General features: G+C 41.4%; 1 protein-coding gene across 8 annotated transcripts in view; it reads right to left on the bottom strand.

Moving 5' to 3' along the window:
• Dab1 (DAB adaptor protein 1) overlaps positions 1-13424 on the bottom strand; it is a 1121076-nt gene that overhangs the window by 444161 nt on the left and 663491 nt on the right. The window contains exons 4-5 of one of the 8 annotated variants that reach the window (XM_017593175.3): positions 11602-11691; positions 10629-10791 (exon numbers count right to left, since the gene is read on the bottom strand). The exons of the other annotated variants lie outside the window; for them this stretch is intronic. The gene's annotated coding sequence lies outside the window, so the exon portion shown is untranslated. The remainder of the gene's footprint in view (positions 1-10628; positions 10792-11601; positions 11692-13424) is intronic. 8 annotated transcript variants of the gene reach the window in all.

Here is a 13424-nt window from a genome sequence, read left to right as displayed (position 1 = left end):
CATTCTGCCCTGGGAAAAAGGAATGTTGGAAGAGAGAGGGAGAAGAAACTACCAAAGATACTCATTCCAATTTGAGGAAGGCTTTGATTGTCAGGCTCAAGGATCGGTGCTCTAAGTGATCGTGAAGAGCCACAGTCAGTGGGCACTAAATGCAGAACAGGAACAAAGGAGCCACTGAAGGCAGTGGAGGCGTGAGCTGTGGAGAGCATCAGGCCTAGACCCTGGGAATCTGGAGATCTGCTGTTGCTTCTGGAGAAGCTATTCAAATCTACCTAGTTATACTTGTTTTGTCCTTATAGTTTAAGACGTGAATTCTCAACTTCCTGCTCCAGTGGCCATATCTGTCACCAGGCAGCCACTGCCATGCTCTCTCCACCATCATGGACTCTAACCCTCTGGAACAGTAAGCCCAAATGGACTCCTTCTGTAAGTTGCCTCGGTCATGGGGTTGTATCACAACGTCAAGAATGTAACTAAATGTCACCCCAAGCTCACTATCCAGACTTGTAGCTTTTGCATGGAATGGATACTCACTTTTGTTCCTCAACTTTTCTAGGAGACACAGAGCTTTCTTTCTTTCTCATTTTCACCCTTTATTTAGGCATTCATGATCCGCAGATTCATTCTTAATTTTCATGTTCACTCTTGCACTGGCTGTATAACCTGCCCCCCAGCCCTGTGTAGCGGATCTCATGTCACACTCTGGCTGTTTCCTCTGTCAGGCAGCAGGTACAGAGTGTTCATGCACTATGGTAGAATACGGAACTTTTTATCACAATAAAATATATATTATACAAAGGTATCATTTTAACCATTTTGAATGCAGTCCTATACAAGTGTCTATTGTGCAAGCATTGCTCTCTATCCCAGAACCCTAACATCTTCCCAATCTGAAGCTCTGTACTCGCCCAACACAAACTCTTCATTCCCCTCCTTGGACCTCTACCTCACCATCGTGTAGGACCCTGAGAGCCTAATTGGTCTAGGAACACTCCATTCAAGGATATTTAGAGACTTTTTGTAACTGGTTGAATTCACTGAGAATAATGTCTTTGTCAAAGTTCATCCACATTGAGCATGTGTCAAATCCTTATCCATTGGAGCACACACACATCCCTGTGCGTTATTTACAAGTCATTTGCTTATCCAGTCAGCTAATTTGCTTCCACTTTTCTGCTACCATGAATGCGGTGCTAGTAATCATATTATGGGCTGGATTTCATCGCATAGTTTTCTGCACACTCAAAACACCAAGTACACAAATCCTGGAAATACATGGAAGCTGTGAGGGTACTCAGGGGAAAGGATAGAGTGAGAGAAAGCAGGGCAAGGATAAGAAGAGATAGAGGCAGACTGATATAGTCACAACTCAGGCACAAACACTGACTTGTCTTTCCACTGAAGCAGTCCCTACACTGGAAAAGCCAAGCTCTCACTACCCCTTAGCAAGCACTCCCTCCTTAGGCAGTTGATTTCTGAAATCAGCATAATACTATGCGTGCGATCAGAGGTTTTATGTATATTTCTGCTATTTGACTGAGATATTCCAATATCTAATCTTTAGCTTCGTCATTTTTAATTTATAACAAAAGCTTATTCTTTGTGTGAGTGTGTGCATGAGTATGCATGTGTACTACGTATTCATGTAGCTATGTTTGGCATAAAGATTAAATATCAGTATATTCTATGAAGGCTAAAGAACTACACAAACTATAGAGATTTCAATTATTCCACAGAACTTTTCCTTTTTCCATGTTTCAATTATAATAAGTCAATTAAAATCCATAATGGAAAAAGAGACCAGAGACTCTGGGAGGATTTTCTTTTAAATTCCATTTCCAAACCTAGAGGCAAGGACTGTCAAATTGCTAATTTTTCTTTTTATTCTTTTTCTTTTCTCCTATCTTTCTTTATTCGCTCTAATCACTCTGATTCTATTGAAGTTCTGGGTATTCTATTTAGGCTTGACACAGTCAGTAAAAATATTAAGCTTTTATAACACCAGAAAGTGCTAACACACAACTGCAGTAATACTTCAGCCACAGGCGACGTTTAAAAAATCCCCAGCTACATAATCACATTAACATTTAATGTGCCCAAGTTCAGCTTAAAGATGTTTTCCTCTCTTTTGCATCTCCTTTCCTGATGGGAAAATGCCAGTGGAGCTGGAGAATCCCGTTTGTGCTTATGACAGGTCCTGATAGAAGAGGGAGTCCTCCGGCCCCTTCCCCATGCTGCCTGTTCCTCGAAGTAAACACAGCCTGTACATGTGCGCAAACATCTTTTATCATTTTACACTCTTTATAGGTCAACCAGCTTGAGTTGGAGACACAGGAGAGTTCCGGGAGAAATTCATTACTGCCACTCACTCTGGTTTTTCGTCTCAATATAATTAAGCCTGGCTAATTGTCTATCATGATTAAAATCATGCCAATAACAACCTTGTTCTCAAGCCTGGCTGTGCTCCAAACTTGTTAATCGTTCTTGTTTTAGAGTAGGTCATTCTGTACCTCACTTCAGCTGTGAAATTCCTTATAAATAACATGCTTAGATAATAAGATCATTCTTGGGTGACCAGGAGCCATCACCATGATGACAGGAATTGTGACTACTATATGGGAGAAGAACCAAAGCTTAAACTAGTTTTCAATAACCTGGAACACTGGGCTTAGATTAACATGGTGCCACTGCCTGAGAATGAAAGAAAAGGGAGATGAGAGGGAGAGGGAAAGGGAGAGGGAGAAGGAGAGGGAGAGGGAGAGGGAGAGGGAGAGGGAGAGAGAGAGAGAGAGAGAGAGAGAGAGAGAGAGAGAGAGAGAGAGAGGAAAAAGATGGAGAGAAAAAAAAAGAGGCAGGAAGGAAAACATCCATTCAAATGATGAATGCCACTAGAAATAAGTTGGCCAGAGTTTGTAAAGCTGGTTTTAGCTTGTACAAAATAAAGTAAACCCAGAGCCCAACATGATACAGCTTCTAAAAACACAAGCTTTGCCCAGATTAATTGAAATTCATTATACCATCTTGCTTAAGAGGCATCGGTTACAAGGTGTGCTATTCTTTCATGTGCCACAAAGAAAAAAGAAAGAGTCTGTCAAAGAAAAGCCATGACAATACTTTCTTGTCACTCATATTTTTTTTTGTTTTAGACCCACTGAGAAATCCCTCAGATGTGTTTGTATCCTTTATCACACTGCCCTTGTTTTTCTGTGTTTTCTTCCCCCTCGGAGTAGAAATAACTTCATTTCAAAGCAGAATCAGAATGTAGTCTTTTTTTAAAATTCTTTAAGCTGTCAGTCAAAGTGGGTGGATGGTGTGGTGGCAGTAGGCTTAACTCGGTCAAGAGATGGTGATGGGAATGGCTCTGACCAGCTGTACAGTGCTATTGAAGCTCATTACTGAGGTCAGCAATTCTGGGATGTATTCTCGTTTTCCAGATATTAAAATGTGGAACAACTATGCAGATTACTCTTTGGGAAACCAGATGGAGAAAATATTACCTTCCCTAGCAGTGTTGAGTCTGTGGCTCATGCATGAATCTTAGGTTTAAGCAGCCTTTCCCATGAAAGATCCTTCCTGTCTGATTAAGGCTTCCTTAGTTCTCACAAAACATCGCATGGGATTCTGCTTACTGCAGTGTTAGACAAAGCCACTATTGTTCCCAAGTCCACTCTGAAGTTGTACATTTCTTAGGAAATTGAGTCTGTTTATTTCTATCCCATTAGAAATTGGTTAGTGCCAATACCAACATATAGTAGGTACATAATAGACTAGGGAACACACAAAATGAAGTAAATCATTATTGTACTATGATGAGCTCAGAAACAGTCCCATTTTCTCTTTTTAATAAAATATTATATACAATATTCAAATGTCTTATTTGCGGAAATAAACCACATAGTATCCTTGCCATTGTCACAATGTTCCTGGGATTGGGATTTCAGACAGTTCTTCCTCTGCCCACCCACTCTGCACATGTATCAACAGTAGACCTTGCACTGTAACAAAGAACCTACAAGGCTGGTCAACCTAGACTACCTCTGCCTTTTGGTTGCTCAAGGGCACATGAGTGTTTCTTCTTCTCAGATAAATGGGTCTGTACCCTAAGGTAGCTGTGAGGACGAGACTGTCTAGGAGAAGAGTTTAAAACAGGACCCAGGAGACTGAAAATCTTAATAAGTTCCAGATGCAAGTTTATGAATTGGTTTACACTCTACGACGAGCCTTCAGTCTTTTGGTCTCTTGACCATTGCACCCCATCCTGAGAGAAAACTTCTAGTCCTGTTCCCCAAACCCTGACAAAGACTCAGGAAGTAAAGTTGTTTGCCTAAAATCACAATGGCAAACAAGAGCCATTCACAGCATTCTCTTAAGAGCACGTTCATAATAAATGGCCTTTAGATCTAGAAAGAATGTCAGAGACAATCGAATGAACTGTCCTTCATTTGTGTAAGAAAGCTGGGAATGGAAAGAAAAAGGGATTCACTTAGAGGCTGGGGATGGATCCCTTAGAGTTGGAATCTCAATAAAACCTACTTGCTCCTGGCATGTGTTATGCAAAGTGTTCTTTAGCACTGAAGTGTAAACCCTCACACAGTCCTACTTGAACTGCCCACCCTCCTCTCCAGCCTGCTGTTGTGCTAGTAAGACTGTCTTGCTGGTCCACAAGAACTCTTAGCTCTCATTCATACCAGGCCCATCTCCATACATGCTGGCTCCCACCTGTCCCAGAGAGCTCTCCTCCCAGGTTCTTCCACATCTCTTCTCTCAATTCGGGTGTCTTGTTAGAATGTCCCCACAGGCCAATCTCTTCCATTTTAATAGTGAATTTAGATAGTGAATGAAAGAGTCCCAAGACACCGTAAGTTTCCTCCATTCGCAGTACTTCCCTGCTCCTCTTTCTTCATAGACATCATTAATTTCTAACAGTATATATGCATTTACTTGTTTCATTTAAATACTATGGTAGGTGCCAGGAAAACAGCAGTGGGTCACAGAGACATTCTGCTTCACCTTCATGTCTAGTGGTAGATAGGACACTGATCAGACAGCCAAGAAAACACACAGTGCTGGGCAGCATCTACTTGCAAAAAGTGAATTGGTCTTGAGGTTCTGGGATGTTTTTCCCAAAGAAGGGACTTCCTGTGTACATTCTGATGGTTCAGAAAGTGTTAATGACAAGCTGATGCTCCAGTAGAAAGGAGTGCTTGCCTCATGCCTGCAGCAAAGAGCAGTTATGTGAGGGACCTTGATCACCGGGGTGGGAAAAGGGCCAGGGAGCATAAGTCAGATCACATAGACGTTATTAGGAAAGATTGAAGATGTCCTTCAACCTGCCAGCCACAGGAAACTGTTGAGAACTTTAATCAGAGCAGAGATCAATGTGTGTGTGTGTGTGTGTGTGTGTATGATGTATATGTATATGTATATGTGTGTATATATATTCATAATCGGTATTGTGTGGAAGATGAATTAGAAGTAGGGTATCATAATGGCAGTCAAGAGACATTCACAGCAGTCCTAGAAGGGGATGGCAGGGGCTGGTGCTTGCATGGAGACAGTGCAAGTGCTGGGTGGATCAAAATGAACTTAGAATGAGAAATTAGAGGCTTTGCTCAGGAAATACGTGGACGTGAGGAAAAGTGTACGGCAAGAGAATACTCAGATTTCAGTTTATTTTTAACCTGGGAAAACAGGATCAGATGTAGCCATAAATTGTGAATTCTGGAGGAGACCCAATCATGAGCCCTTTCCAACATGCTGGACGTGAGAGGCTTTAAGACCTATGTGAAGAAGAAAAGTAGCAGAACTGTGGGTCAGATTGCACTGGAAATGCAATCTGGATGGAATTTGATGAGTCCTGAGCCCGTACATGCACGGAATTCTGAGGTGCCAGTATGTTGGGAGTCTAAAGAAACCAATCCAGGGCCTGGAGAGTTGGCTCAGTGGTTAGCAACACTTGCTCCCCTTACAGAGAGAAGATCCAGGTTCAGTTTCTAGCAACCATATAACAGCTTTCAACCACCTGTAATTTCAGTTCCAGGAGATCTAATGCCCTCTTCTAACCTCACAAAACACGCAGCCATGCACACATATACATAAAATAATAAAACATTTTAAATATTAAAAAAATAAATGGCACCATTCAATAGCCAGTTTGAAAAGGTGTGAAGGGACAGACAAAGACGAATGGCAAACCAGGAGAATTGTGCACCTGGTATGGAGAAAGGAAAAGATGAACCAGACAGATTGGTCTAGATTGGGACTAAGACAGGCTTAAACCATCAGGGACACTTGGTGGCTTCAGTGAGGGCAGTTAGAATAAAATGAATGCAGGATGAAACCAGATTAGACTGTGCCAAAAGGAGACCAGCAAGGCTTGATGTGCAGACAGAAGGTGGCCTTCACCAAGGCACACAGAACACACTCCTCCCATGTAATAGGAGGGTGTGAGTACAGGGGTGGACATTCAATTAGGACTGTATGTGCAGTGGGAGTAGGTGAGGGAGTTCTCCTCTTGTGAATTCCCATCAAATAGAAAGGAGAAGGCAGAAACCTTTGCTGAGTCAGAGGTTAGGAAATAGTTTGGAAGAAACCAGGGATTGAAAAAGAGTGGAGACAGCTGGGAATATTTATTATAAGGAGTGCACATAGGTTGAACAAGGGAAGGGGGTGGTGGGTGGGAAGCCAGTGTTTTCAAGGCTGGTAGTGAGGTCACTATAGCCACTAGAATGAAGCCGCAGTCACCTGCATGGCCACTAACATCAAGTCAGAGAGGGGCTGAGCTCATCGCAGACTGCTGATTTTCTAAAGGCATGGACTAAAACCCAGAGACGTGGGAGTCTGTCTAACTAACACAGGCTTGGCAGCTGATTCTAGTTCAACTCACAATCATGAGGTCTATGAAGAATGCCTTGCTCCCCTGGTGTGGCAGGTAGTTCATGCCCTTTAGAGATAGGAGGAACACCAGTCAGGTGTCAGCCTGGGCTGTATACTGATGCCTTGTCTCAAAAAAGCACAAAACAAGAGAGCAAGACGACAAAAATAGATAAAAATAAAAAGACAACACGTACTTCTCATTAAACATATTGCATAAGTGGAAGATGGTGTCCTTTCCTCCCCACTTCTGATCTCTAAACATCCATTCCTTCAAATACATTTTCGGTGAAACAGTAGGAACTGATCAAATTGGTCCATGTCCATCCTCCACATTCCTGCGAGCTACGCTGAGGAAGGGTCATGACTAATTTACACTTACACTGCCGATGCCTGGACTGGTGTTTTTCACATTGCAGATGCTTTATAAACGGTAAATTCATGCATTATAGAAATGGATGCATCAGAGAACACTTAAACCAGGTAATTACCGGTAAGATATTTATCCATTCCATCTCTACTAATAAAAATAATATTCACCTCTATCCTTGACATAGATTTATAGTTTGCCTCTCGAAATAGAACAGAGGGAGTGAAAAATCAGACCAGGTCCTGAATGTAGCAGGCAGTCTTGGTTTTATTTTTGTTCTCATTGTTAAGGAGATGCAATTTCTTCCCCTTACAGAGAAATGAGAAAAAGAGGAAGGAACTAGATGGCTTTAACGTTCTTCATTAGCATCTGCACTGAATAAATTTCAACAACAGGAGCCTTAACACAGCTTTTGCTGTATCTGATGCACAGAGTATGAAGCCTGCCAATCTTGCAACATGTCTGGAGATGAAGAAGGTCAACATATCAGAAAATAAAATCAGTAGCGGAGATTTCAAAGAAATTCATCCCAAGAGTTCTTCTCAATGAATACAGTGCAAGATTGAAGAATTCAATTACATGAAAAAGAGCCTGACTTTTTTCCTTTTAATACCGGGCCCAGCTATTAGGTTTTTTGTCATTGCTAACATGAAGGCATATTGTTAGCCATCAGAAAATCTCAACAAATTCATATATTCAAATCACAAGGGATTTGTGTGGTAGATGGATCTAAAGTCTGGTCTGCCTCCAGTTCCTCACTCAAGATTTCATTTATGCCAAAAAGAACCTCATTCTTAATCAGACACAGGAAAGGCCAGCTCATTGCTACTAAAGTGCTTTACTCTTTGAGGAAAAATAATCTTACTTTTGATTTGAGCAGTGTTTGTAAGAGTAGGCAAATGGGAAACCCTCCGACAGTGAGGGCTTATCTACAAAGCATTTGGGAAACAAGCCCCTTTGAATTGAGAGCCTTAATATGCACTCTGTTCTTTACATGACCAGTTAAATTATTATTTGGGGTTAAAATATAATTACATCATCTCCCTGCCCTCCTTCCTCCAACCTCTCCCCTTCATTTCTCTTAAATTAAAAAGGTATCTTTGCATTTAAATGGTTTTACCTTTCTCTCTCTCTCTCTCTCTCTCTCTCTCTCTCTCTCTCTGTCCATCTCTCTGTCTGTCTCTGTTTCTGTCTCTCTGTCTGTCATTCTCTGTCTCTGTCCATCTCTCTATCTGTCTCTGTCTGTCTGTCTGTCTGTCTGTCTCTGTCTGTCTCTCTGTCTGTCTCTGTTTCTGTCTGTCTGCTTCTGCCTGTCTGTCTCTCTCTATCTCTGTCCCTCTCTCTGTCTCTGTCTGTCTCTGTCTCTGTCTGTCTCTTTCTCTCTCCCTCTCTCTCTCCCCTTTCTCCCCATCTCTTCCCCCTCCCTCCTAAATTTGTAGAAATAGTCTGTTCAGTCCCTATGATGTTACTTGTGCATATATGATTTCATGGCTGGCAACTTGGTATTAGACAAACACTTGGTCATGCCTTCCCTGGGAAGGACTATATCTTCTGCTATCAGTATTCCTTAGTTGCCTGAAGTTATTTGCTTTCCATGTTAGCATGTATGTTGGCAGTGTCCTTGTTCAGGTGTTGCTTAGGCAGTCATGGTCCTGAGACTTTATGGGTGCAGCTTCCCTGATATTTGTAGGAGACCCAACCTCACTGCAAACACCCTTTTCTTCTGGCTCTTAATCTACCCCGTTTCCTGATGTTTCCTGAGCCTTAGGTGCAGGAGTTGTGCTATAGTCAGGAATGGGTAATACATTATCACTTGGTCTTTTGCTGTTTGAATGGTTGTGGTTTTCTCTAACAGCGTGTGATTTGGTTGTTGTTTTTATTTGTAAATTAAACATGGGTTAAGGAGATATGATTGTGTGTCAAGATGACAAGAATGGAGTTGTGCTTGATAATATTGGTTGTCAGTCAACTTGACTACAACTGGAATGAACTAAAACCCAAGCAGGTGGCCACAGCTGTGAGAGCTCTTTCTTGGTTGAATTATTGGAGGTGGAAAACCCTCTCTATATCTGGATTACTTGATGTCAGAAGACATAACATGGATCTGGGCCATACCTTCTGATGGCAGCCCACATAAAACGACATGGAAGCAGGAGGCTTTTTGCCTGCTTGCTCCCACTTTCACTGACAAGCTCAACTATCCTGTCTGATGCAAAGAAAATATTCTTTGCTGAGGTGAGAACTATATTTCTCTATGAATATAAGGATAAATATTTAGGATGTAATTAGGAATTATGTTTGTTTAGTAATATGCTAGTTTTAGGTTCTCCTACAGGATTCATGACCTTGGCAGCCTTTGGTAGTTGGCTCGGTTTCTATTACCATGCATGATTTCATGGCTTTAAGTACAATTATGGAGCTGTTGGTTGCCACCAAGAAGAAGTGAGTGCCACTATTGTACCCTTAGGGTTACTGTGTCATTCTGATCATTGTTGGAGCCCGTACACATCATTGTTAGTAGGACTGATGATTGTTTCCCTCTATTGAATGCTTTCACAGTACTTTCTGATACTGTGAAAGCTGGTATTTGAGGAGGAGGCTTTCAGGTCAGGTCTAATTCAGGTGCTTTAGAATTCAGTGTCTTGATCTTGTGTCTGAAGTGTCAGGAATAATGTTTACTTTTGATCTTTGGAAGACAAACAAGGACACTTGTAATATAAGGGTTTCTGATGTGTGTCTGTTTGTATGTGTGTACACATGTGCATGTGCATGTGCCTATGCCTGCACATAATACACCTATGGGAGTCAGAGGACAACTTGTTCTCTTTTAACTCCAGTGTGACTAAATGAATGGAAGTCAAATCTTCAGTCTTGGTTGCAAGCTTTTCTCTGAGCCATCCTGCTGGCCTGTCAGATTAAACTCTATAAGTTCATTCAAGAAAATAATAGTTTAGACTCTGAAACAAAACCTAACTTATAAGGTATTCATTTCAGAAGCTGAGTTGTGTAACCAGGGTAGAACATTTTCTTGACCTTTGTAAGGCCTCAGCCACACTGGATTCTCAAAATTACATAGAAAATGTTCATTGAATCATACTGTGGTGTCCTCATTAATATAGACTAAAAGCTACAGATCTCTTACATCCTAAGATGGGCATCTTTTCCTAATGTGACTTTGACATTCCTGCTACCCAGAGGCAGAATCTACTCTAAAATGTCTTTATACCTTATGTATTATTGTTTAGTGAGTGCATGTGTATATACCCACTTGTCATGGTGCATGTGTGGAGGATAGAGGACAACGTCAGCCACCAGGTTTTCGTTCTACCACATGGATTCTGGGGATGGAATTCTGATAACTAGACTTGCTAGAAACCAGCTTTACCTTTTCAGCCATGTCTGCTACTATGCCCCAATTTTAGAAAGATCTTGCAGCTTGTTTTCAACAGAGATGAGAGAGTGGCAGGAGTGATGTTTGATCAGGTGTAGAGATGAGTCCCGAAGAGTTCTTCTGTTCTTGGCACTGTTGCAATGGTCAGTCCAACTCACTGGAGAACAAAAGGTGTCATAGAGGTACCCACTCTCGGTCAACACCAGTTGGAAGCCATATGAATGTAACCATTTAAGCCTTCCTACTCTGATGACCTTCTCTACCAAAAAGCAAGTGCTTGAATGATCCCTTGTTAAACAGGCAGCTTTCTAAGCAAGGCATCGTATCATGATAAATACTAAATGCTGCCTTAAGTCATTTAATCTGAGGCAACAATACACCCAAAGGTTTGGGTAGAAATTAAACAGTAGATATCTATTCAGCCGAAGGCCTGTAGACCACCTGCATTGTAGTATGATTAAAGGATTCTTTGGTCCCACAAGACATGTAATGTCCATGTCAAAAGATCATACCTCAAAGGAGGTTACATTCTCATTGAGAGTAGCCTGTGTTTTTTTTTTTAATGTGAAATTAAGTGGCAGAGAAAATGTCAGAAGACACTGAAACACTTCAAAGGCTATGCATGGCAGAATCAGCTCTTTCTTCTGAACTTGCTTTTGCCCTTAATTTGTTCCTTATAATTCCATTTTGGCCTCCTTCTTCTACCCAAACCAATCATACATTATTTTAAAACACTAGTGCTCCAACTTGAGATGGAACTCTGTGCACTCATTTCCATACCATCCCACCTAATTTCCCACCCCTCGCTCTTTTTCTCTCCCCTCAGTACTAGTGGAGAAGAGACAGCCACTGTGGTAAGACCTGTGAAAGAGTTAAAGCAGAATTTTTCAGGCTCAACAAATAGAGATACCCCCACATTATCATAACCATACATATTCAATAGCCTACTTTACATGTACTTGTTTACCTGTCTCTTCATAGAGAACACTAAGTGCAGGAGGTAAGCTGTGTCAGTCCTCTCTCGTGGTCAGCTCTAACACTTGCCATCAAATGACAACTGTGGATGAGAAAGGAATGCCACTGAGCAACTTGTCCTGGTTCTGTTCATGCATGCTGCAACTCTGCTAGACAGGGTCTGACTTGCGTTCTGAAACCTGTTCTGAGAGTGCTTTAATCTGATGTAAATCCTTCCCTTTCTCCATGTCTAACTTTCTGGATGCAAAGAGAAAAAGTAGTAAAAATTAAATAAAAATTACAAAATAAAATCTGTTTGAATATGATAATCATAGGTGGTGCATGTATCTGTGACAAATGCATCAGCTCTTGTCCTTTCAAGAGTTAGGTGCTACTGTTTTTCTGACTTTGCAAAGAAAGAAACATAAACTCAGGATAGGACAAGCTAATTCAGCAAAAGAGGGGAAGCAGAAGCCAGGGTTCTGCTTGCCTCCAGATCCCATATTCCTTATCTTATAACAATAATTACCTTTGATTACACTTGCATATGAACGAGGCTACCATCATATATAACTGTTCTTCTGTTTCTATCTTTCTTCCTTTTTGGAAAAACTCTGTTTCTTACATTGTAGGATGATCATGAATGTTTCCCTAGGGGATTCTCTTGGAATCCCTTCTCTTTTATGGATTCAGACTATACTATCTGGAGAAAAGAGAAATATAAGAGCCTCGTTGTTTCTTATTGTCCAGGTTCTGAGAAATAAGCACATTCTAACTACTCTCAGTGGAGAACTATGACCTTGGTTTGGGCCCTCAAATGGTCCTATTACTTCCTAATTTGTCTCTTTTTGGGGTAAGGAGGTTGCAGTATAGGGCCCTCATCCTGTAGTCCAGGTTAGCCTTGCACTAATAGCCATTCTCCTGTTTCAGTCTCTTTTATTAAATTTTATTTTATTTTATTATTTTATTGATTTTTAATATTTAATATTTATAAACTTTTATATACAACTTAAAATATAAGTAATATAACATAGTTAATTATATTTATTTATTTATTTATTTATTCTTTTATTGGATATTTTCTTCACATTAAATGTTATCCCATTTCCTGGGTTTCCCCTCTAGATACCTTCTATCCCATTCCCCTCCCCCTGCTTCTATGAGGGTGTTCCCCCACCCACCCACCCACCCATTCCCTTCCTCTTCCTCACCCTGGCATTACCCTACACCGGGGCATTGAGCCTTCTCAGGACCAAGGGTCTCTCCTCCCATTGATGCCATCCTCAAGCTAGAGTCATGGGTCCCTCAGTGTGTTCTCTTTTGTTGCTGGTTTAGTCCCTGGGAGCTCTGGGAAGTCTGGTTGATATTGTTGTTCTTATGTTCTTCAGCTCATTCAGTCTTTTAACTCCTCCATTGGGGACCCCATTCTCAGTCCAAAGGTTGGCTACAAGCATCCACCTCTGTATTTGTCAGGTTCTGGCAGAGCCTCTCAGGTGACAGCTCTAACAGGCTCCTGTCAGCATGCACTTCATGGCATCTGCAATAGTGTCTGGGTTTGGCGACTGTATATGGGATGGACTGCTTCAGCCTCTTGAGTACTGTAATGCAAATGTGAAGCACCACAAGCACCACATCCAGCTTCTTGATCTCCTTTTTGTCTCTCACGCTCATACCCTCATTCATTATCACATGATGTCCAAATGATCTGCTTAGAACTCTGAACTTACCATAGCATACCTCCCTTCCTTGCCATTTGTAGGTAGGTTCAAGTTGCTTGGCTGAATAGACATTTGATTCTCAGTTGAGGGGTAAAGGGTGTTCTACAAGGCATACTCC

The sequence above is a fragment of the Rattus norvegicus genome, chromosome 5 (assembly GCF_036323735.1).
Source record: "Rattus norvegicus strain BN/NHsdMcwi chromosome 5, GRCr8, whole genome shotgun sequence".
NCBI lineage: Eukaryota > Metazoa > Chordata > Mammalia > Rodentia > Muridae > Rattus > Rattus norvegicus.
This window is presented reverse-complemented; position numbering and strand designations above follow the sequence as displayed.